The sequence below is a fragment of the Medicago sativa genome, chromosome 6 (genome assembly GCF_051527215.1).
Source record: "Medicago sativa cultivar Bolivia chromosome 6, Bolivia_mono, whole genome shotgun sequence".
Taxonomy (NCBI): domain Eukaryota; kingdom Viridiplantae; phylum Streptophyta; class Magnoliopsida; order Fabales; family Fabaceae; genus Medicago; species Medicago sativa.
Genome location: NC_140754.1, coordinates 32,870,250 through 32,896,296, shown reverse-complemented (window position 1 = coordinate 32,896,296; position 26,047 = coordinate 32,870,250). Strand labels below are relative to the sequence as shown.

The window sequence follows — 26,047 nt, the reverse complement described above, 5'->3', positions numbered from 1 at the left end:
AAGAGATATTGGGTTTTCTTCCTTTAAAGAGTTCATATGCTGTTTTCTCCAAAATAGGTCTAATATAGATCCTGTTTTGAACATAGCATGCTGTATTCACTGCTTCTGCCCAAAAATGTTTTGGTAAATGGTTTTCATGAATCATGGTTCTGGCCATTTCTTGTAAAGTTCTATTCTTTCTCTCTACAACTCCGTTTTGTTGTGGTGTTCTAGGAGAAGAGAATTCATGGAAAATTCCATGTTTTTCACAAAAAGCTTCAAATGGCTCATTTTCAAATTCTCCACCATGATCACTTCTGACTTTCAAAATTTTTGATTCTTTTTCAGATTGAATTTGAGTGCAGAAGCTACTGAATACATCACACGCAACATCTTTACTCTTTATGAATTTCACCCAAGTCCATCTGCTGTAATCATCAACAATGACTAATCCATATCTACTTCCATATAAGGATGCAGTACTTACTGGTCCAAATAAATCAATATGGAGTAATTCTAAAGGTCTTGAGGTTGAGACAATGTCTTTGGTTTTAAAAGATGATTTCACAATTTTCCCTCTCTGACATGCACCACAAAGTGCATCTGAATGATAGTCAATGTCTGGTAGCCCTTTCACAAGTTGTAACTTACTAAGCTTAGAGATTAACCTCCAGTTAGCATGTCCCAACCTTCTGTGCCACATCCATTTCTTATCATTCACTGATAGTAGGCAGATCACCTTCTGATCAGCCAGTTCAGAAAAATTGATTTTATAGACATTGTCAACTCTCTTTCCCTTGAACACAATGGATTTGTCTTTCTTGTTGATTACTGTACAGTTGGGTTTTTCAAAAAGCACATCATAACCATTATCACAAAATTGACTTATGCTCAAAAGGTTATGTTCAAGACCATCTACCAACCATACATTATTAATTGAGGTAGAGGAATTACCAATAGTTCCTGTACCTATGATCCTGCCTGACTGGTTGCCTCCAAATTTCACATTTCCTCCCTCTTTCATTGTTAGGCTGAGGAACATGGACTTGTCTCCTGTCATGTGTCTTGAGCAACCGCTGTCTAGGTACCATGATCTTTGCTTTGGCACTGCTCTTAGACATACCTGCATCATTGACATTTTTAGATTTAGGTACCCATTGTTCTATGGGTCCTGGAAGGTTAGTACTTAAGGCTTTACTCTTCACTTCTTGTACCTTGTGCTGTGAGTTGGGTTGCTTCTGATTAACCATCACCTTAGGTTTTGGTACTTCAGAAGCAGCAACTGTCTTCTTCTGAAACTTAGACTTCAGAACCCCAGATTTTGGTTTCACCAGACTCTGAGGAATAGGTTCTGATCTTTTCAGGATCCTAACCTTTGAAGTTTTGGAATCAGATTTGATCATAGCCTTTGACTTAGAGTTCTTTGGCTTTGAAGTAATCTTAGCCTTAAAACTGGAAGCTTCAGGTTCTGATTGAACAACAGTTTCCAACTCAGCCCCTTCTGGTACAAAGAATGTTTTCAGACCTTCCTTGATGCATTCACAACAAGACTTTAGATTGGTTTTCTCCAGTTTCACTTCTGGAAAACCAATTCCTCTGCCATTGTTCTTGTAAATGCTATAAATCATAGAAGCCACTCTGCTTCTGTCAATGCCAGATATAATGAAGTCTTCAAGAGCAATTTCATGATTACTTAAAGGTTTTTCATTACACTTTTCTTGTAGCTTCTGACATAAGAACCTGAGCTGGTCTTCATATGTTTTACACATGAAGTCAAAGCCCCTAAGTCCCTGTTCAGAAGCTTTCAGATCCAATAGAGTTGATTTTTGCTGTTGTACCAAATCAGCATATTTTTCTTTTAAATCCTTCAACTCATTGGTTCTTACTTCAAAATGTGTAAGAAGTTCTTTAAGTGACTCAACAAGTTCATCTCTGGGAATTTTGGAATATACCTCATTTTCATCTTCTGAGTCTGAATCTGATCCAGCTTCTGAAGTTGCTGTTGCTACCAACCCAACAGCTACCTTTGCATCTTCATCAGCTTCCTCTTTATCAGATCCAGATTCACTACCCAAATCATCCCAGGTTGCCATTAAACTCTGCTTAATCTGCTTCTTGAGTTTGCTTGGTTTGAAGGTAGACCTCTTTGACTTGTCCTTTGACTTTTCTCTTTGAAGATCAGGGCATTCAGCAATGAAGTGACCTGGCTTCTTACAGTTGAAGCATCCCTTCTGATCTTCTTTCCTTGAGCTTCTGGAGTTACCCCTTCTGGAGAGAAACTTTCTGTTCTTCTTGGCCAGATATTGAAGTCTGTTTGAGAGCATGGCCATTTCTGCAGCATCTGGTTCAGAATCTGAACTTGACTGTTCTTCCTCTTCAGATTCAACCACTTTGAGAGCTTTTGATGACTTGCCTTTGGATGGAAGAGCTATTGATTTACTCTTCTTAGTAGACTCATGTTCATTAAGACTTAACTCATGAACTTTGAGAGAACTAACAAGATCTTCGACACTTAAAGTGTTTAAATCTTTAGCTTCCTCAATGGCAGTCACTTTTGGTCTCCATCTGGCAGGTAAGCTTCTGAGTATCTTGCTTACATGATCAGAAGCAACATAGCTCTTCTTTAGAATCTGTAGACCAGAAACTAAGGTTTGAAACCTTGAGTACATCTCCTCAATAGTTTCATCATCCTTCATTTTGAATAACTCATACTGATGTACAAGCAGGAGAGCCTTTGCTTCTTTGACCTTCTTGCTCCCTTCATAATTTGAACAGAGAGAAGCAAACATAGCTTTAGCAGTGGATTTGTCACTCATCTTCATGTATTCTGCTTTGGGTATGGCAGTGACAAGAGCTCCTCTGATAATATGATGCTTCTTGTAAAGTTTCCTCAGTTCTGGAGTATGTTTCTTTCTATCCACAGCAGCTCCTTCTTCATCAAGGACTAAACTACCAACGCCGTCTTCCAGAATATCCCACAATTCTTCATCTAGGCTCATGATGTAACTGTAAAAATTGGTCTTCCACCAAGAGAACTCTTCAGCATCTCCATTGAACTTTGGAATTTTTCCAACACTGGTTTTCTTACTATCACTATAATCATGTGAGACATTTTTATAGCTAGTATCACCATCAGGAGGAGGAGTAGTCATGTTTTTCTCAGATCTTTGACTGTTGCACGGTTAAGTGATACACAACAGACCAGGCTCTAGATACCAATTGAAGGTGAGAAAAAACACAAGAAGGGGGGTTGAATTGTGTTTTTGGAAAATTCTTCGTTTCTCCTAAAAACTGAACACACTGATCAGAAGCTAAGTGAGACAGCTTCTGAAGTGATAATCAGAATCTAAATGCAGCGGAATAAATCAGAGAGAGAGAAGAAGAACGACACAAAGCAATTATACTGGTTCCTTCCACAATCCGGAAGTAGTCCAGTCCCCCTTGCACTTCCAAGGAGATTTCACTATGAGTAATATCTGATTACAAATGCTCAAGCACACAAGCAAGAGACTTCCAATGCTCAAGCACACAAGCAAGAGACTTCCTTTGCTCAAGAACACAATCAAGAGACTTCCTGCTCAAGCACAACTGCAAGAGACTTCCTAACTAAACAAAATTACACAGAAAATTGTTTAAGGTTGAACACTTGATATACAATCAGAGGTGCTCACAATACAAATCAGATACAGACTCAATGGACTTAAGAATTTCTAAGATATGACTTTGAGACACAGAAATTCTAAGTGAATGCAGAACAATTTCAGCAGAGGTTTGGTACTTGTGAAAATCTTTTTGAGTCTTTCGTTCAGCGTTCTTGCATTACCAATTCTCTAGGTCTTCACTCCTTTATATAGAGGTGTGAAAGAGACGTTGTGAAATTGCCAGCACACCAAAGAGTCGTTGTTGAAGCTTGATCTTTCACCAATGATCTTTTGCCTGATTTGGTTGTTGTCCTATGAAGAACCAATTTGAAATCCATTCCTTATCCAAAGGAACATCTATGCAGGCGAGACCGTATTCTGGAGCTGTTTTCTTGTCTTGAAGTGCAGACACAAAACAGAGTAGTGGAGAACGTGGTTGTACAATTCGTACAAAGTACAATGTCAACGCTTTCGTCCAAATTGCAAACACATGCCTTCAAACACCTTTGAAATGACCGTTGCAAACTCCACTAATCCTTTGTTTGTGTTTTCGAATCCAATAGACAGCTTTTGCATTGATGATTCTTCAATTCTTGATTCTTTGCAAATCCAGTTGATATTCAGCTTCTGGTGAAATGGCTTCTGATGAGGCAGCTTCTGATGATGCAGCTTCTGATGAGATGACTTCTGCAGCTTCTGATGATGCAGCTTCTGATGATGTGACTTCTGGACCTCTTGTCTTCAGGAGCACTATTCTTCAGGAGCAGCTTACTTCAGGAGCGCTATTTCTTCAGGAGCAGCTTGACTTCAGGAGCGCTTTTTCTTTAGGAGCAAGTTGCCTTCAGGAGCGTCCAAGCTTCAAATTTTTGTTGTTTCCATAGCTCTTTATTTGCTCATTCAGAACCAATGATGATGTAATTTTATAATTATGGTCCTGTACACTTGAACAAATATTAGCTAATCCAATTTACAATTTTTAATACCTTGTTATCATCAAAACTCTTTAAGGTTTATTGTTAAACACATTTTGTTCCAACAAAATCATCTTTCCAAAAATAAGGTGAAGTTTCGTACCCACAACCACATCTTATCCAAAACAAAAAAACCATAACCCAATTAAGTTTTTCGAGATCGAAAACAAAAACAAAAATTGTTATTGATGATCCTATGAATACTTAATTATAGTATCCAGAGTTAACAACCACAGATCATCCCGAGCTCTAAGTACTTATTTATTAATGCAAGCATATTTTCAAATTCAAGCATCACTTTTTCTTTTTAGCAAATCTAGCCAATAGCACCATTCAATTTGGTTGATATCTTATGATAACTAACTATCAATTTGGTTAATTCAAAATGAAAATTTCTATGGCATTCAATTTATATATTAGTATACTTAGTACTTTGTTCTATTTCTATAATTGCTAGTGTGTGCAACTAGAATCATGAACTTCTTGGGTTTTGAGTTGGAATGTTGACATGGGTTTTTTTGGGTGTTTCAAGGTGGTGGTTGGTGCGTAGTTATGACTTTTTTGGTGTGGTGATGATGAGGAGCTTGTGGGTTGTGTTGTTTGTGGGGGTGGATTTGTTTTTTCCCCCCTTATATTTGCATGTGGTGACCTCCGATTTGGGTCCATGTTTGGAGCCGTTAGCTCTTCCTAATTCTAGTTTGTTTTTTCGATGGCCTTGTTGTTTGATTTTGAGTCGCTTCAATTTTGGTGGTTTGATTTTGGGTTCTTTTCGACTTGGTCCCCTTTACTCCATGATTTTGTTTGTGCTACCACTACACATGTTAACTGCCTGAGGGTTTTGTTGTTTGGATTCTGGTTAGTGTGTCCTCTCTTCTGGTCCGATAGTTGAGAGGTGCCTTAGTGATTTTTACTGGAATATGGTGGGCCGACCGCTTTTTCATATAGATTGAGAGAAAATTTCTATAAGAAAGTTATTTGGGCTTGTTATGGTTTTTCTCGGGCAGAAGGGGGTTAGGTTGGTGGTTGAAACCGAATGTGTTGGAATAAGTGTTTTTTTGGGTGTTTATTTTTGTCTCATTTGTGGGAAGAGAATATTAGGTACTACTATAGGTGTTTTGGTCTGTTTTGATGGTTTTTTTAAAAGGTTTTTGGTATGAATAGCATATGATAGGTGTTTAAAACTTGTTTTTGTGGTCATTCATGATGGAGTTTGGGGTTTTTGCTCAACTTTGCTTTCTACAACTGTGTGATGGTTTGACGTTGATATTTGGAGTTGGCTTTGGTATTGGTGGTCATATTTTATTGGTTTTGGTGGTAGTCATTGATTTGATGGTATATTTAGTGGTGTGTTGATGTATGAGATGTAAGGGTTTTCTATGTGTATTTTACTATGTTCTTTTTGTTTTCCAGGTCTATGTTCTTAAGCATAGTTTACATTATCAATAAATTTTTCCGATAAAAAAGAGTAGTTATACTCTATTAGATTTTCATATTTGTAATTGTTTAATCATTCCTATACAATGGATCAACACCAACAAATAAATATTGTTATATTATTTTGGTAACATAATATAGGTGCGAATATCCACCACCTTTAAAATAAAAACAGATTTGTATTAGAAAAATAATAATGCTATATATATGTCTTTGGGTGCTACCGTATGGATATTTTAACATTTTCCATTACTTATAGAACTTTTTTTTGGTTGTTTCTTCCCTCGTAAGTTTTTCGATCTTATGTAATGTAAATTTTAACTTTGTTTTCAACTATTGACTGTTGTTGTTTGTTGATAAAAAAATATTTATATTGATACCAAACTCTTCGTTGTCTTAGGTTTTCCCACAAATCATAATGTCATCGGCAAACCACTCAGTACTAAAATTTATGAATCAAGGGGATTGCAAGGTTTCTCTTTTAGATTTACCTACTGAAGTTGTACATTGCATCCTTAAGCGTCTTTCACCACAAGATTTGTATAGGGTATCACAAGTGTGTACTCGTTTGAGGAATATTAGTAGAGGCGATTGTTTGTGGGAGAAACATGTCGAACAAAAATGGAGCAGGTTGGTAGGTAATGATGCTTACCATGAATGGGAGTATCATACAACAAAATATAAGGAACAATTAGTGGATCAAAATCTGAGTGAACCATTTGGAACTATTAGTGGTGATTCTTCACCTCAACGCCTTCATTCTTATTTGAAAATCAATAGAACCTTGATTGGTTTGATTAAAAATCACTTAAAAATGGCTTTGTATATCTTCCTTGAGACTGGTCGCTTCTGGTTTCCTGCTCAAGTTTATAAGGTATGATTAGCAATACTACTAAAGTATTTCTTTTGTACTTCTAATAGTTAGTAAGAATGAAGTGATGCTTATTACATTATGGATTCCATCCAACTACCAAGTATTTAATAACCCACTTGGGTTGGCCTGGTGTATTGGCTTGGGACTTGGGAGTGAGTTCCTTTTCGACGTTTCAGGTTCGATTCTCTCTGATGCCAATTTGGGTGGGCTGATTTAGCTTCATAAAAAGTAATTTAATAAGCATCACTTTATTATTACTTACTCTCAAAATTATTACTTACTCTCAAAAATACATAAAAATAATTAGTCTTTAGTGATTTAAAAGAACTCCCTATTGTTTTCTCAAATTCTTCTACAAGATATTGTCACTATATAACAACAATGATTTTCGTTATGTAGAAACTCCTTATATATTAGTCACATACTATTGAATCTTAAAGGCCTAAATTAGGGGTTTAATATACTCTGATTCACTTTTATCCTTTGATTTAGAATTAGTTTAATCACATATAACTTTTTATGCAGGCAACATTGCAAACATTATACTATTATGACGCCATCGTTAGCTATGATTCTAAAACAGATACCTTTCGAGCAAGGTACACTTCACTACCATATGATAATTAACTAGTTCCTATTATTTTGAATTAAATTTTTTTGTTGTGGATTTAATATGAATCATAAAATAAATCAATGACATCAAATTGTGTTGAAATTGTATTTCAAATTCTATCAATTTTATAGGTCTCCAAATTTAGGGCGACAGTGGATTCAAGGAGATATTCCCTGGGATATGTTGAGAATGCCACCTCCAAAGACATTTTTAGTGGATTATTATGAGTATACTGATTTGGATGAATTGAAACCAGGAGATCTTATTGAGATTCAAAAGAGAAGAAGGATAGGATTCCCTATTTGTGGTAACTAATAATCATTCACTTTTATCATATACTTTCATCCAATTCAATTATAGTTAAAAAGCACATTTATCCAGTGAGCTCCACTAGGCTACTTAACCAAAAAGAAAAACACATTTAATCAAGGTTATCAAAATCGGGACTTTACTTCAAGTCGAAAGGGAGTAGCAAAATCGGGACTTGTAAAATCGCAATCAAAATCGAAGGATTTTACTCAAGGACTTTTGTAGAATCGATATAGGATAGCAAAGTCGAGACTCATAAAATCGCAATCAAAATCGAGGATTCTATCAAAATAAAAATAATGTTAAATATATGTTATATATTGCATATAGTCATAAATGACTAAAGTTCAAAGTCCACAAAATACATATACATAAATGTGGGGGTAAGTGAAAGACTAAAAAAAATTACCCTTTGGGTATTTATAGAACGGGTCATGGATTCAAATCGGGTCAATTTACGAACCGGGTCAAAAATTGACCCTTATAAAATAAAATGAACAAAATCCTTCAAAATCCATCAAAATCCTGCGATTTTGAATGGATTTCACGATTTTGTGCGATTTTGTGCGACTTTGATAGGATTTTGCCTGTTTTTGGGACTTTGCTATGGATTTGAGTCGTTGAAGCTACGCAAAGTCGCAAAAACCAGGATTTTGGGACTTAAGTCGTGTTTTTGATAACAATGCATTTAATGGTCTAAAATAATAGCAATTCTTAATAAATTTCTCTTTTTTTTTTTTTTGACAAAATCAATTTCTCTTTATTAATGAGGTAATATATATATATATATATATATATATATATATATATATATATATATATAATCATGATATATTATATTTTATTCTTTGAACTTAATTTAAGTTCTTAAAAGAAAAAAGAGATGAAATAATTAATTCCACAAAAAAATAATTTTTTTTTCACAAGGTACGTACAGTTATATATATATATAATATGAAACTTTACGGTGCGTATAAGTGGGGTGTTCGGGGTTCAAACTCCGGCCTCTGCGTTGAACAATGCATGTCCCTGTCAACTGAGTTATGCTCACGGGGACGAGTGGTAATTACATTTAATAGCTAATTTATTTATTTTCTAATGATCAACATATATAGACTGGGCGCATGCGATAATTTTCCATTTGGAGTCATGTTACGAGGATGTGAATAATTTGCTCATGCCAAAAAAGTGGTAATGTTCAATATATATGTCTAAATATTTTTTATGTCCTTTTTGCTTCTTGGTTTTTTTTTTTTTGAAAGACAAGGCTATTAAAATTTTACATTTTTTGTTTTTAGACACTTTGACTATGGGGATTTTCAAATGCAACTCTCGCAAGGATTATGTAATGAGTAAATCAATGAAACACACAAATGCATATAGAGAATTCAACTTTCTCAAAGGAATCAGAAAATCACTTGATGAGGAGGAGATTGAAAAGTGGAACGACCTCATTACAAGTAGAAATAATAGCGTTGCGACCGATGAATGAATATACATGCTATTTATTTTAATTTAATATTGTAGTATTTTCTAAAGTTGTGCATGATGTGAGACATTGCATGGATTCAGGACAAAAGCAACTTGTTTATTGTTGTAATTTTATTTCTTGATTTAAAATACTATGGTTTGTTAAGACTCTCACTAATTTGAGTGACAAAAAGATTATTTTTTATTTTGTTAGATCATATAACACCTTTAACTTATTATTAAAAAGTGTAATGAGGTTTCTGCTACTCTAGTGCAAGCTCTATCGTCTCCGGGCCATGGTGATTTAGAATTCTACGCTATTGTTTCTAATATTATTTATCAGCTAGCTATCTTTACATTTCAACTTTGAGGTAAAGTTTGTTAGGAGACAAGCGAACATGGTTGCTCACACTTTAGCTAGGGCGGCCTGTTCTTGGGTTAGTCACCATATTTTTTATTCTTATCCTTCTTGTGTTGAACATTGTTTGATTAATGATAATAATTAATTTTGTTTTGGTCAAAAAAAATGTAATGAGGAAGGTGATTTTTTCCCTTAATCCTTCTTCGTTTCTCTAGAGATGAGTAAAATCCAATGAAAAATTGTTGAAGTGAAGATTCAAACTCTAGTAAAGTCTAGCTAATTTGTGATAAGATCTTCTAGAAACCAAAGTGAGAAGACTAATTACTCTTGCGAAAAATATGGATAGTATCAAGTATAAATGTGATAACATGCTACTTTTGAAAGTGCTATTACGTATGGTTGTTATGGCCATGGTACAAATATTTTTTCTCATCTAGTCTTTCAACCACCGGTGGCCATACCTCTTGCACGATCGGAATTGTTTGGTTCCACTTCTGAGAAGCAATTCTAGCCCAAAATCAATTCTCTACAGTGCCAAAAGCAATTCTAGCCAAAAACAACGTGTTTGGTTCAGCTTTTCAGAATTGCTTTTGTCCTCCAAAAGCAATTCTTCATGAAGCTACAAATCCTAGCTTCTAGCTTTTCTAGAATCAATTCTCCTTGAACAACGTGTATAGGTTTGTATATTTTATTATTACAACACGTTATTTTACTTTATTGCCCTTTATCAATTCTCATTCTTTATCAATTCTCCTTTAGCTATGTCTATTTTAGTAATTATACATTCAAAAGCAATTCTACATAATTGCATCCAAACATAAATCATTTTGTTTAATCAATTCTACATAATTGTATCCAAACATAAATCAATTCTCTCAGAATCAATTCTGTCAGAATCAATTCTATCAGAATCAATTCTCTCAGAATCAATTATATTCAAAGCTGAACCAAACGGGCACTGAATAAATAATTATAATTGACTTAGAGATTAAGATATTACAAAGGATTCAACTTTGATGCAAAACTATCTTATTTATTGGTGGCAAGTGTTACTCACAAGGTTGAATAATTGAATATATGTTGAGTTACATATAAGTGAGATTGTTCGAACAATCGTTGTGGGGTTGCTGCAAAATCCAAGAATAAGAAAAGATGATGATAAAGATAGTTAGGGTTGTTAGTATTGCATGAGGAGATTCCAAAGCATCACACTAAACTTTAGGTTTTATTTGCCCCCACCGGTCTATATTAATTGAATACATTAACTGGGGAATTCCTTTCAGGATACTTTGAAAACCTTGATGTGATTTGCACAAACACAACAAATCAATCATTTGATAATAGTTTACAAAAATATATTTCCTACATTTAACTCATATGCATTAGAGAAATGGAGGATAATTTAGACTGGTGTAGATGAGAGGGAAAAGACTTTGAATTGATGCAGGGTACATGTTCTTACTGCTCCCCAACGGCCTCTATTTCTATAAAAATATATGTCACTTGATGAAAAGACTCAATAATTCAAATGATTATGTATTGGCAGATATGTATGGTTAACATCTATTAACGTTCAAATTATTTCATCATTGTTGCAATGGGTAAATGGTAACTTCCTCTTAAAAGTGTGTCGCATTTAACCTGATAACTTTCTCTTAAAAGTGTGTTGCATTTAACCTGAAGATTACAAGTTTGAAACTCTCACGCACACTATTTTCATTTGGTTTTGCATTTTAGCCCATTAATAAAAAAAAAAGTTTCCAAAAGATGTACTAGAATCAAGCTCGCAACCTTGAATTCTACTCTTTACCCAACACATTTTGCTCATTCCCAACTAAAATTTCAAAAATACCCCTGCGTGAATTAACTCACGCTAGTGTTAAATATGCATAACTTAACTCACGCTGCGTGAGTTAACTCATGCAGGGATTTTCACAGAGATTTACATTAACGTGAGTTAACTCACGCAGAGATTTACACTATCGTGAGTTAACTTACGCAAAGATTTACACTAGCGTGAGTTAACTCACGCAACATGAGTTAACTCACGTAGGAGTATTTTGGTATTTTCAGTTGGGAGCGAGCAAAAAGTGTTGGGTAAAGAGCATAATTCTGCAACCTTTTACATACTACCAACATGTATTACCCCTAGACCAATCAATTATACTTTTGTGGATTTAATTCAAAGTATGTATTTAACCAATACATAACCACTTCCTTTCCAAATTAAAATTTTAGAAATCTCTTACAAAGAGTATCCATATAGATAATGTTTTAAGGTTTTAGATTGTAATGTTGCGCGTGGACTAATTCATTGGATTCTTAGACTCCCCTCATGATCCAATAGTGGTATCAAAGTCAATAGTTAAAGTAAGTCTTCTTGACCGAGAGGCGGTATGTGTTCAGTTAAGCGCAATAATGGTGATGTAAGTGTACGGGAATTCAAAAACTTCTGCTTGACTGGGAGTATACTCCGATGAATTGAAGGACTCATATCTCAAGCCAAATTCACTTTTGTTGTTGCTTTTGGTCCAATGTCATGATCGCCCGACTCCTTTCATGAGCTAACAATTATATATATAATTGTGATGAGATTCTACATGGAGATTGGCTGGTGGTGAAATGAAAAAAAATGGTAACTCTTAATACCAAAGAAATTAAAAGAGGAATATGTTGATTCAGCACCAACAATTGTTTTATAGCACTTCATTCACATATTTTTTTTGTCAAAACCAGTGGCGAGATTAATTGCGGTGAGATTGAAATGTTATGGTTAGACTCTTTGTGGCCGGATTATTTTAAGCGGAAAATTGAATGATAATGAAATTAATTGGTTTGGAAAACTAGTTACATCAAAATTGCAAAAATGGGAAAAAAAAAATATTCTTTTTGGACTGATATATGGATGGGGGATTTTTCATTGAAAACAATGTTCCAGCTCTTTTACTTCCTATCATGTAATAGAGATTTTAAAGTGGGTTGATTAACAAATGGGAATGAAATTTAAGGTGGAGTAGAAAAAAATGCATGTAAGGTATCTAATCTTGAGAAATGCTAGGGACACTCTCTTTTCAACACTCTCTTCAACACTCATTCTCTTATTGGATAAAACCAATGTATGACCCACCATTTTAAGTGGAACCCATTTCCAAAATGTGAGACCCACTATGATTTAAGCCAATTAGAAAGTGAGTGTTGGAGGGAGTGTTGAAAAGAGAGTGTTGCTAGCACTCCTCTCTAATCTTTGATGATTAAAAACTTGTTGGTGTATTTAGAATATGGTTGGAAAGAAACAATATTTTATTTAAGGGTTAATTAAGTTTTTCATTTTTAGTCTTCATAAAAAAATTTGAGAGATTTTGGTCCCTATAAAAATTTTGAACACTAGTTTTATTCCGTGTTAAATTAAAATTTGTTTAATTATTCTTAAAATTTTAATTTTTTTAATGATTTTTACATACTTGTTTAAAAATTTATAAAACGTTCCTCCGCAATAATTTAGCTCAAAAATTTATTTTTAGGTCCAAATTTTCGTTATTTTTATCATGAATTTTTTGCGTTTAAAAAAATTATATTTAATTCATTACATGTTAAAAAAATTCTAATTTCTATAAAAGAGATTATTATTATAATGTTCTTACTATGTCTGTTAAAAATCATTTAAAAATTAATTAGTCCTTGTAAAATACATACTTATTTAGAAGATTATACAAAGTTCATCCGCAAAAAAGTAGCTCAAAATTTTATTATTTGGTCCAAATTTTCATTAATATAAACTTGAAAATATGGGCTTTTAAAAAAATTCGTATTTAATTTATTACATGTTAAAAAACTAAAAGATATGATAAAAGAGTGTCTTACGATGTTATGAACATGTCTGTAAAAAATCTTTCAAAAATTTAGAAGTTTAAGCATAAATAAACAAATTTTAATTTAATAGGGACTAAAACTACGTGCTAATTTTTTTTATATGAGGAGTAAATTTTATAGCAACAATGACATATATTTTGTACTAATTAATAACAAGTGAGCATAACTCAGTTGGCAGGGATCTGCATTATTATATGCAGGGACCGGAGTTCGAACCCCAGACACCCCACTTATTCACTTTAAAAAAAGTGAATTCTAGTCACTGGGTTACTTGATCAAAAAAAAAGTTATATGTAGTAACTGGTTCCCCGGAAATGGACGTCAAAAACTTGATAAGTCCGCAAGTGGCAATGATAGAAAGTGCAATTAGACTCAAATAAATAATTTAGCTATTTAGTTTAGAAGTAAAATTATAGGCTTAATTGATCTGCCGGTCCCTTAACTTATTTCTTTTATTCAATTTGGTCCCATAAGTCTTAACTTTCTCAAACACGTCCCTTAACTTATTTCTTTTATTCAATTTGGTCCAATTTTGATAATTTTAAGGGGAATTAGTCACTTTAGTCCCTGAATGGGGAACGATTCGTCAATTTAGTCCCTGAATGCAGATAAATTGCAAAATAGTCCCTGAATGTAGACTTTGTTAGTCAATTTAGTCCCTGAATGCAGACTCCGTTAGTCAATTTAGTCCCTGAATGTAGACTTCGTTAGTCACTTTAGTCCCTGAAATTGACCATGCAGGGACTGTTTTGCATATTATCTGCATTCAGGGACTAAATTGACGAATCGTTCCCCATTCAGGGACTAAAGTGACTAATTCCCCTAATTTTAATCCTTTAGAAAAAGAGACCATTGGATTACGGAGATCTATTAGATTTTATAGTGTATCACCAACACCTAATTTATTTACTTTCTTCTTCTTCTATCGTCATCTTCATCTACTTTCATCCTTCGTCAATATTCATCAATAAATCCCAGGAAAAAAAATTTAAACCTACTATTTAATCCCTACACCACCATCATTGTCATCTTCATCTATCATCATCATAACCCTCCAATCACTCCACCATAACCATCGCAAAATCAAAAGAAGAAAAGGCCATTCTTTTCAAAACAATAAAAAAAAAATGTGTCACAGGTTCAAAAAATTAAACACAAAAAATCAAATCATCATCATTTCGTTTTACACCATGGAGTATACAAGAATCAACAATTACATAAAGAGTAGTGATATTTGAACAACTCATTTTAGACAACTTATCTCACAACTTCTTTTTTATCTCTTTTTATTGGTCAAAAACAATAGAGAGAGAAAAAGGAAGAGAGAATAAGAGGATAATGTGAGTATGAAAGAGAAAGTTGTCAAAAGGTTGTCACAAAGTGGTTGTACAAATATACTTCTCTTACAGAAAACAATCTTTTAACAGTGATTGAATTGAATCAAACAAATGTAAAAAAAAAAAAAAACAAGATAACCATGCTCTCAAATTGATACACTCCATTTTCTATTTATATTCTTCAATGCAATTTGTGCAACAGGAGAACAAGTCCTAAACTTCTCAACCCAAAATTTCACATCCTCTTTTCCCAATCTGAAACTCATCATCAAAACAACCCCAAAGAAAAACCCTAAAAACCAATCCTTTATGGCTTTATTTCTCAACAATGAAATCGAAGAAACCCCAACAAAACAAAAGAACAATGACTTCAAAAACAGGTCAAATTCTGAAACCCTAAACGCCCAAAAACCTGCAACACAAACAATGGCAACAAAAACTTCTTCCCATTCCTCCTCTTGCTCGATTTGTTTGTTTTCCTATTCCAGCCACCTATGAGACGGTTCAGAAGTGTTCATTCAAATTGCTTCGGGCGATTTCGTCGACGAGGGAATTAAAGGGTTCCGGCAAGATCTTGAGATTGAATGCGTGTGTGGAAGCTAGTTGAAGCAATTTTCGATTTGATGATAGGGGCCATCGTCGTCTTCTAGTGCAGACGATTTGTAGGTTTATTGGAGTTTGATGGGATTGTGAAATGGGGAACAGTTTGGGATTACGGAGATGAGAATTGGTGATGAATCTGGAGATTGGAAGTGGAAGAGTGTGATTTGGAATTGAATCTGGGTTTTTTTTTTATATTTTATTTTATGAAGATGATTGAAGGATGAATGAAAATGAAGATGATGGAAGAAGAAGAAGACGAAAGTAAATAAATTAGGTGTTGGTGATACATTACAAAATCTGATAGACCTCCATAATCCAACAGTCTCTTTTTTTAGGGGATTAAAATTATCAAAATTGGACCAAATTGAATAAAAGAATAAGTTAAGGGACATGTTTGAGAAAGTTAAGACTTATGAGACCAAATTGAATAAAAGAAATAAATTAAGGGACCGACAGATCAATTAAGCCAAAATTATATTACTTTGTCTTTTCTTTAGGTTATTTCTAGAAGGAATCAAATAAATCAAAATGTTATTTTATTTTCTTTAGTTAATTTATCTTTCTTTGTTCTTAATTGTTTTATGTGTTTTAGTATAAAAGGATGTCTAATTCACAAAGATCATTTTACAAGTACGGTTGGCTATCGTTTTTATGTTTATCTAAGACTGTTATTTAAGTATTTATGTTTATCTAAGACTGTTATTTAAGTATAAAAGGTTGTCGAATCTATAGTACCGCTAACTATCAATTGTAAAAGGATAATATAGTGAATTCAAACGAGCTCTATTCCACTATTTAGAAGGATTTCAGACATATTTAAGCCTTAATTTAATTAATAACAATTCGAATGTTCTTGTGAGTTTAGCTCTGATGAAAAATGCATAATATATGCAAGGTTCAAACTCCGGCATAAAAAAAAAATTAATATCAACTCGAGGTATCGAGCAAAGATTGAAGTTTGCGCAAGAAAGGAATCGGACATTTTGGTAAATCCACAACACAACATACAAAAGAATCTAAAACACAGAAGAAGACACAGTGACAGAGTGGAAGAACAAGAAGAAGAACAACAACAACATCATCGTCGAATCAAACAATGGTTAACGAAAACGAAAACTCACCCTTACTCACATCCGAAATCGAAGAAGAAGAAGAAATCACCACCGCAACCGGTAACGACGGCGACACCGCAAAGCATGTCCGAACAAAGGTACCTGAAGTAGAGATCCATTTATTCCGGCAAGGAAAAGGACCGATTGTGGTGTTTAAATCAGCGTTGGGAGGTTGGGAACAGGATCAGCTTGAAGTTGGTGATATTCTTGAGAAACATGGATTGAAAACTGTGTTTGCGTTTAATCATCAGACACGTGTTCGTGGTGTTCCTGTTAGGTTTAATCCTAGGAATGGAAGGTCTGTTTTGACTTATAGGGATGGTGCTGTTGTTTATCTTGATGGAGAACCCAAGGTTTGTTTTTCCATTTTTTTTTTTTTTTAAATATTTTGTTATTAATTTGTGTTTTTAAGTTGGTTTTGTGCATGAATGTTTGTGATTTTGTTGAAGGGTCATTGGTAATTTGGTTTTGTTTGTGTTTTCTATGTTGGTAATCTAGAGTTCATTGGTTGGGAGTTAAGTAAAACCTGATCAAGAATTGTTCCACTCAGGAACTCGTGTTCTCTCGAACAATTCATTGTTAGATTAGAGATCATTAACCATTTTAAGCCAATCAATTGGTTATGTTTGTTTATGTTTTACAACAACAAAAGCCTTAGATGACTTTTGTTTCAAGGTATAGAGTTATATATAGAGTAATGATGTTTGTACGAATACTAGTATTTATTAGAAAGATTACTTCCACAAACTTGTTTGGTAAGGTTAGAAATACTGATCTTGATACCAGATGAGACTGACATGTAGATATTGTTTAATAATTTGAGAAATTAGGACTTAGGAGTGATTGAATGTAATCACCACGTTGGTGTCATGTTGGTATTCGACATCAACACGTGTTGGACACCAACCATTTGTTAGGCTCTTAATGATTCATTGCTCAAGTATAAGAACCAATATTTGTTAATCGCGGATCATGGGAAACAATAGTTTGTTCAGATTTCTATATGCAGCTGTGCTACGACACTATAGGCTCTAATTGACAATACCTTTTACTAAATAACATATCACGTAACAATAATGATTTGTCCAAAATCTACTTGGCTGTAGTGCTATAGTCGGTAGTTTGGTTTATAGTGTTAGGGTCTATGTTAGACCAACAATCTAAGGGAAGGAGCTAGAATCGGGTTGTGTCTGGCGAAGTCTGTTAGGAGGGAGATGGAGGGGTTTAACTAAATGGTGAAAACTGAAAAGGCATTGAAGAAAGGGGATTCAGGAAGTGTGGGCAGTGAAAGGGCTGTTAAGGGAAAGGATGGCGGCTAAAGCTATAGGGAAGAGAAAACATTCATGCTTCTTTATAACTTCTTTCTTTTGACATGCTTTCTTATTTTTGTATTTCCATTTATACATTATGTTGGAACTTGTTCCTCTTCGTATTACTAAATTAGTTCCTAATATCATGTTTTCTTTACCTTAACCCTATGCGACTACTCCATTCGATATACTCTTATTGTGGCTTCAACAATTTTAACATTTTCTCAAATCATCTAAAGCATGATCATGATAGTTGGTGGCTGTCACCCCGTTGTAATGATTTCTATCCTCGTCGATTGCAACCACTCTTTCATCATAACATTATTATTTGATTTTATTTCTTTCCTTTTCTATCTGGTCATTATTGTCCTACTTTTAGAGCAACATAGTTTGTCTGGCAAGGTCAGTTTCTAGTCTTAGAATATTTAGATTTTAGATTATCTCCTAAGTTTAGTTTTCCTATTACTTAGTTATTATCTTCAACGTTTGTAGGATCGTGAGTTGGGTCATGGGATTTTATGAGTCTACAATCCAAAATAAAGCTTCTGTGCTGTGTTACCATGATCGTGAGTTCTTGGATCGGTCGCAGAATTGTAGAATCACGAGTAAGATCGCACACAAGTAATTGGGTTTTTTGCAAAAAAAATAAAAAAGGCTATATTTCTAATTCTTTGCTGGTTGGATTGTGTTTAAGGAAAGCCCTGTTTTTTTTTTTTTTTAAAAAATAATTAATTTTTCCTTTTTTAAAAAAAACTTCTTCTCAATCACATACTCTGTTTACAGCAAACACACAGACTCTATCTTCTTCCCTGCCTGTGATTACAATCATACACACCGTCGCCGCCTCCATCATACAGTGAATGCGACGGATCTTCTATTTCTTGCGATCATGTGGCGTGCTTCCCGTAGTGCTGGTTTCTTTGTTTTTTTGTGAGATCCTCTGTTTCTTGTGCCATTTCCTCTGTTTCTTGTGGTGTGCTTCCTGTTTATGGCCTCAAACAGGGGCTCCTATCATAATTAATGATTATTGTTGGAAATTCCGCCTTTATTGCGGTCCGCCCCTAGTTGCCTAAATTGTGGCCTTTGGTTTGCCTTCATTGCAGCCTCCAACACTTTCATTGTGTTGGCTTTGACGGGGTGGATTTAGTCCCACATCAGATAGATAGAACTCTTGAAAAGACCTTACAAGCCGTTTTTGTAAGGATGAGTTAGGCCCCAAATTTCAACAATTATGAACTTAGTTTAATGTTTGATTTAGAGGTTATTTTTTCTATGATAGTTTGAGCATGTGTTTATAACAATATATATAAGTTTACTTTTTACCTATTAGTAGGATCTTACGATTTGTGCTACGATCTTTCAACCCTCTCCCGATCTATAAAAGACTCTCGGTTTTTAAAACATTAATTATTACGATTGTTTCATGATTTTCCTATTTATTCAGGATTTGTTCCATGATATCCCTATAAAGGGGTTAATATTTATGTACTCTTTTGTATAAGGTCATTACCAATCATATTACACTAATCATTTTCTTATTGTTCTTTTCATTTTTTTTTTATCTAAAACCAATACCAAACTGAAGAAATATTGGGGTGCTACCTGTAGTAATTACAGTTTAGTTTACCTGTATATCTTGAGAGTCAACAGTGATTTCTACAGTTGCTTGTTTGATTTTTTTAGACTAGTTGGTTGTTTGATGGTTTGATCTCGAGCATCAATCTTATTGACTAATTGTTCCGGTGTTGTATGTGGGTTTATCCAAGAGGGTTTATCCAAGATATCTATTAGAATTTGATTATACCGGCTGTTATGTTTTATGTACAAAGCGTATATTTATAACAAGCTTAAATCTTTGCAAAGCTTAAATGGGGACCATATTTTCTAATAGCCTTCGCCATCAATTTGAATCTATTAGATTTTACAACTTTAAGACAAATTCCATTCCCTCAAAAGCATCAAGTTATGTTTTATACGGTTTCAGCTCTTGCTTCCTTGTAACAAGCATCATTTATGCTTATTTACTTCATTGGTTATTCTCATTTAGATAGTCTGTTCTGGTTTCCTATATAAAAAAGGAAATCCACATGGCTTTTGCATTTGTATTCTTCATGTCAGCATGCAAAGTGGTCTCAGTATCAGGAGAATTTTTTGTTTGAAAGTGAGACTTTAGAGTCTTTGTTTTGGTCTCTGATGTCTTATTGCTACAAACATCCTAACAAAAACCTTGGCCCCCTCTGCAACGGTTATATTTTAAAGGGTGTTTTTGGTTTTCTGAGGTCCCTCCACTAATGCGGCAGTGTAGCCTTTAGTAGCCTCTATTCCTTGTGGTGATTGTGGTGGAATTCTCTTTCATTAGCCAGCTTGGACAATCCACTAAACAATGCTTTATTAAAGAAGACAATAGCTCTGCCACTACACATAAGCACAACACCACTCATTTACCCGAAGCATCACATTTTATCTTAAAACTTTTTAAGGTAGGCCAGCATAGCGTGACAGAAACAGTTATGAGCTTCATTATGCCAATAGCCTTTTTTAAGTTGGTCAATTATTAAAATCTGTCGAGGATCCCACTGTTTGAAACATAACTAACATGATGCAATTGAAATAAATCCTTCTAGAGCTGTTATTCCTCTTTGTTTCGTTTTGAAGGATGAATGGTATTTACTATTTAGTTCCAACATATGTTAGTAGCCCAACCCTTGGTGATTTCCTGTTCGACATTGGTAAGTAGCCTATGTTCATGTATAAGCTCCACTTCAACTCTAAGGCCCATTTCTTCTTTTCAATATTCCGGTCCTGATCAATTCATCTCTCCCATAGGCTGATGTTTTCTTTTCATCAAAATTGGCTTGGCCCATTAAATAGCAAGCGGGACTTCAGCTTCTTCACCTGGTTGTAACACGTTTGCTGCATAAGGAATTTCCAAAGACCTCTTGAAGTTCATCCACGCCATCCTCTTGAGTGGCATTGTTGCCCAAAGTTCTTTGTAAACTCTGCTTGTTGTCAGTTGATTGACGAATCAAAGACGCATTTATATTTGCTTCGTATAAACTGAGCACTTCTTTTAATCATCTAGAATATTTAAATATGCATAATCACATTATCTCTAGAACCTATATACCAATGTTTTTCTCAGACGTGGTTCCTCGTCACGAGGATAGGAAGGGTTAGGTGTTCAATGAACTATTATAATTTAATATATAAAGAAAATTACCAACTTTCTCAAAAGCCTGGGGTAATCCATTTTTCATTTTTCAGATTTTGTGAAGGATTCAGAATTGCAGTAGCAAGTTGTGTAATTGGATTGAAATTGTTTTCTGATTATTATAACCGATTAAACTTCTAGAAACTACTGTGGTAGGTAAACTTCTAATTCGCTTAAACTTTTATTTTGCAGGACTCACTAATTAAACCGATTACCAGGATCTTGATTGGGGTAGCAGTAATAACCCTAATGATAGTAATAGTTTCGAGGGAAAGTCCAGAATGGATGAGCAAATTCAACTTTTCTCCTGGGAACTTCTCTCCATGGGTCTTGGCTTGCGTAGTTATTGTCTTCACCCGCATGAGAAAGAGAACAAAGGATTTTCTAACAAAGCGCGGTTGGTGAATCGACTCGTGTTGATGCTTTTGTAGACTTTTATGCTCTTTTCTCTACACACTCAAGTTTTCTCTAAATTGAAATTTTTTGGATGTTAGTTATATCATCATAAATGGTATAGGTTAATAATAGATTATGTCATATTTGATAATCATGTTTGATACATGCTCTTGTTCAACAGAGTAAAGGCTTCTTTCTCTCTGCATATTATTTTTCTTTCATTTTCTTGTTGCTTATTTGAAGCATATAGGTTTAAAAAAGAATTTCATATACTGTCTGCAGTTTGCATTGGGAATCTTAACTTCTTTTCCTATTCATAATGATTGATGTTTAGTTATTCAATGTCTAATATTACACCAGTTATATCATTTTTTTTTTTTTTTGGGTAAATTATGGTATCTCATATGTCGAATTGCGGAAACTAGTTTCTCGAGCTACTAATTTGTTTTTTATTTATTATAAAAAACACAAGTTTCAAGTCAAAGTTACTACTTTAAACTTCTTAACATGTGCAAATTTGCACATGATAGAAAAACCCTTATTTTAATATAATCCTGATGATTATTGATAGATTTTCATGATGCTGTTAATGATGGATTGTTAATTATTAAGGGACTAAATCAGGGCAATTTTGACCAAACTTAATATTTTATATTGATTTATTTTTGGTCAAGTAATATTTTATATTGATTTAGTGTGTACCTTGAAATTATTTTGTTATCTATACTATATATATAAAGAAAATAGGGGGGTTTTGGGAGAATTTTGTGTTAACCTTTTTTGTTATTCTAATTATATTTGTTATATTGTTGTTGTTATTAAAAAGATAAATTTTGTTGTTATATTTGTTATATTATCGTTGTCATTGAAAAGATAAATATGATTTGTTGAGTTTATTACATTTGAAAGTCACAAATATCTATACTAATAATGTTAATCTATAACCAAAAATTTATATAAAATATCGTTTGTAATTTACACACAAATTTTCTATAAGATATTGTTGATAATCTACATTTTATAAAAAAAAAAGTCTTCGATAATCTACACACGTTCAACCAGTATCTATATTATATAGAAATAAAACTACACCTCTCAGCACTTTTGGTTGAATTTTTCTCTTTTTAAATTTTAACGCAGTAAAAAGAGCAGGAAAAAAAATCGGGCATTAAGTGTCCATCTTTTCGCTAGTGTTAATAGAAAAAACATTTAAACAATTAAATCATTTATTCCACCACATCATCCACAAACTCCACGCCTAAAACTGGAAGAAACAATTGCACTAATTTTTTTTTTTAAGGAAGGAAATCAATTCATTTCATTAGCTAAAATATGCCAAATACATGTAGGTACATCATGAATAACATGGGGGCTAGGATTAGACGGGGCTTCCTGAGCTAACTCATGAGCTACCCTATTTGCTTGCCTCCTGCTGAACTCAACATGAGAGTTCTGAAATCTATCTACTAGCAGCTGTTTACAAGCAGTGATAATACATCCAAACTCGCTGCTATCATCTAAACTAGAATTGACACAATCAACAACCCTTTTACAATCAAGAACAAAATCTACATTATCAAACTGTTGATTAGAAAGCCAATCCAAAGCTGTGTGTAGACCAACAGCCTCCCCCACATCTATATCACAAAGAGGGGCAAACCATTCTGTCCTTGCAAGAACAAAAGCACCATCCTCATCCCTAAGACACATGCCCAAGCCAACTCTATTAAGGGAAGTGGAAAAGGATGCATCAATATTGCATTTGTACATGCCAGGTGCTGGTTTCTTCCAAACATCTTCCTCTTGTCTGAAAGGCTGAACTTGCGGAATTGTAGATTGAGTGTTGCTGCTTGATCTAATTCTTTGGGCCGTCCGCCATTCTTCAAGTACATAGGTTGCACGTTGGAACACCTGCGATTCGGACTCAAGTTGTTGCTGCCAAAGCTTCAGGTTTCTACATTTCCAAAGACTCCACATGATAGTTGCCATCAGCTCACATTGCCCTGAAGATAAATTCTGTAACAGAGTGAAAATGAGAGCACTAATATCATAATCTTGATGAATTACCCTGTCAATTATGTCCCATAAATTGGCATTCCGCCATACTTGCACAACTTTAGGACACTCAATATGGATATGGATGCTATCTTCATAATTATGATTACAGTGAACACAGTCAAGTGGGCAAGAGACTCCTCTACTATTTAAGCGAGCACGTGTTGGAAAACAACCACGACACACACGCCAAAGAAAATTCTTGATTTTAGGAGGCACTTTTAGTTTCCAAATAAGGTTCCAACGACCATTAACATGCATATGAAAGTTATTTGCAATTTCTGTAACACAAATTCTGTAAGCACTCTTCACAGAATACTTACCACTCCTTTCCCCTTTCCATATCATTTTGTCCTCCAATACAAGTGGCTGCAACGACATATTGAGTATGAGTTGCGCAGTTTGCGCATCAAACAAGCTACGAATGAGAGGCACCTTCCACATTTTTAAATCTTGATCAATAAAATCACATAATTTCACCTGCATCAAAGACTCAAAAATAGGATTAGTAGTGGAAAAAGATAAGCCATCCTTGAGCCAAGGGGCGCCTAAGAAAGGTATATTGGCCCCTGAACCAATCCGCCATCTTGCACCCTGTTTTACCACTATTTTTGCGCTAAAAATACTTCGCCAAACATAGCTTGGGTTATGCCCGATTTTGGACCCAATAAAATCAGAAGTAGAAAAATATCTAGCTTTAAATAATCTACAAACAAGGCTACTAGAATCAGTTTGGAACCTCCATCCCTGTTTCCCTAACATAGCCACATTAAAAGAAGTCAAATCCTTAAAGCCCATACCTCCAAAAATTTTATGAACAGACAACCTTTCCCAAGACATCCAATGTAATCCGCGACGTATATTACCGTCGTGGCCCCACCAAAAAGCATTAATCATTTTTTCTATTGCATCAACAAGCTTATTTGGAAGTAAAAAGATGCTCATAATATAAAATGGGATGGATTGTAGTACCGATTTGATCATTACCTCACGACCAGCCTTGGACAAACATTTGCTGCTCCAACTATTAATTTTGTGCCAAATACGGTCCGTTATAAAGCCAAATGTTGCCTCTTTACTTCTGCCCACCATAGATGGCATGCCGAGATATTTACATGTCCCCATTACCACTTTGACACCTAAAATATTAGAAATAGTTTCCTTCAAACGCGATGGAACAATTCTGCTGAAAAAACCTCGGACTTTGGAAGACTAATGGCCTGCCCGGAAGCTAGTTCATAAGTATGGAGAATGTTCTTCATCACTTGCGCCTCCCTATCGTCGGCCCTGAAAAACAAAAAGCAATCATCTGCAAACAAGAGGTGAGAAATAGTAGGTGCATTTGTACAAATTGACACTCCATGGATTTCTCCGCTTCGTTCTGCTTTCCGAATAAGGGCGGATAAGCCTTCAGCACACAAGATAAATAAATAAGGCGACAACGGATCACCTTGTCTCAAGCCTCTACCAGGTAAAATCGGACCTACCAACTCATTATTAACAATAACAGAGTAGTCAACAGTTTCAACACACATCATAATCCATTGAACCCATTTATTGTCAAAGCCCATTTTAAGCATCACTTCCTTAAGGTAAAGCCAATCAATTCTATCTTACGCCTTGCTAATGTCTAATTTAAGTGCAACATTTTTGTCAGCAAAACACCAAAACACAGTCATCGCTGATCCCACCGAGGTGATGGATCGTCTTTGAAATCTCCTTACCATACTCGAATCGGTGACATAATTCCACCGAGGTGGTTGAGAACAAATTTCAATCCTTTGATTTTGACGCACTCTAAAAATTGGGTTTGAGGTTTCCTTTGGTAGCTAAGGGCACCATTTGATTCTCAGAAATTGTTTCTAGTATCGATGATGGTAATTGGTAAAGAGTAGTGATATTTGTACAATTCTTTAGTACAACTTTTATGACAACTTTGATTTTCTCTTCTTTGATTGGTCAAAAATAATAGAAAGAGAAAAAGGAAGAGGGAGAATAAGAAGATAATGTGAGTATGAGAGAGAAAAGTTGTCAAAAAGTTGTTAGAAAATAGGTGTACAAATATCATTTCTCAATTGGTAAATGCATTGCATTCAATTATTGGGTAAGATTATTAGAATGGTATCCAGGGCCCGGACCTTGGAGTGTGCAAACAGCTCAATGGAGATGGGCCTCCCCAAGGTATGAGACTCAAATTTTATTTTGTGACTATTACTTTCCCACCCTATGTCTTTCCTCGCGGACCCTATTTTTTTTTCAAAATTACCCTCGGAGCTTTCTGGATTATATAATCCGAACATGTCCGGATTGTATAATCCGGATTCAACCAGTACACAGAACTGAAATAGATTTGCATGTCATTGTGGTTTTTATAATTGTTTTTCAATAAATCATTATATATGTATGTATAAAAGGCAATTAATTTAAATATTATATCAAAAAATGATTATATATATATATATATATATATATATATATATATATATATATATCATTATACC

The 26,047-nt window shown here is 34.4% G+C and overlaps 2 pseudogenes across 2 annotated transcripts; both read left to right on the top strand.

Moving 5' to 3' along the window:
- Nucleotides 1-6,431: 6,431 nt before the first annotated feature.
- LOC146914616 (F-box protein At2g26850-like) lies at nt 6,432-9,454 on the top strand (annotated as a pseudogene). Its single transcript, XR_015016845.1, has 5 exons — nt 6,432-6,899; nt 7,425-7,498; nt 7,644-7,819; nt 8,937-9,012; nt 9,120-9,454. The product of XR_015016845.1 is annotated as an F-box protein At2g26850-like (transcript).
- Nucleotides 9,455-16,414: 6,960 nt separating this feature from the next.
- Nucleotides 16,415-21,698, top strand: LOC146914615 (uncharacterized; annotated as a pseudogene). The gene is made up of 2 exons (XR_015014320.1): nt 16,415-16,927; nt 21,288-21,698. The product of XR_015014320.1 is annotated as an uncharacterized LOC146914615 (transcript).
- The last annotated feature ends 4,349 nt before the right edge of the window (nt 21,699-26,047 follow it).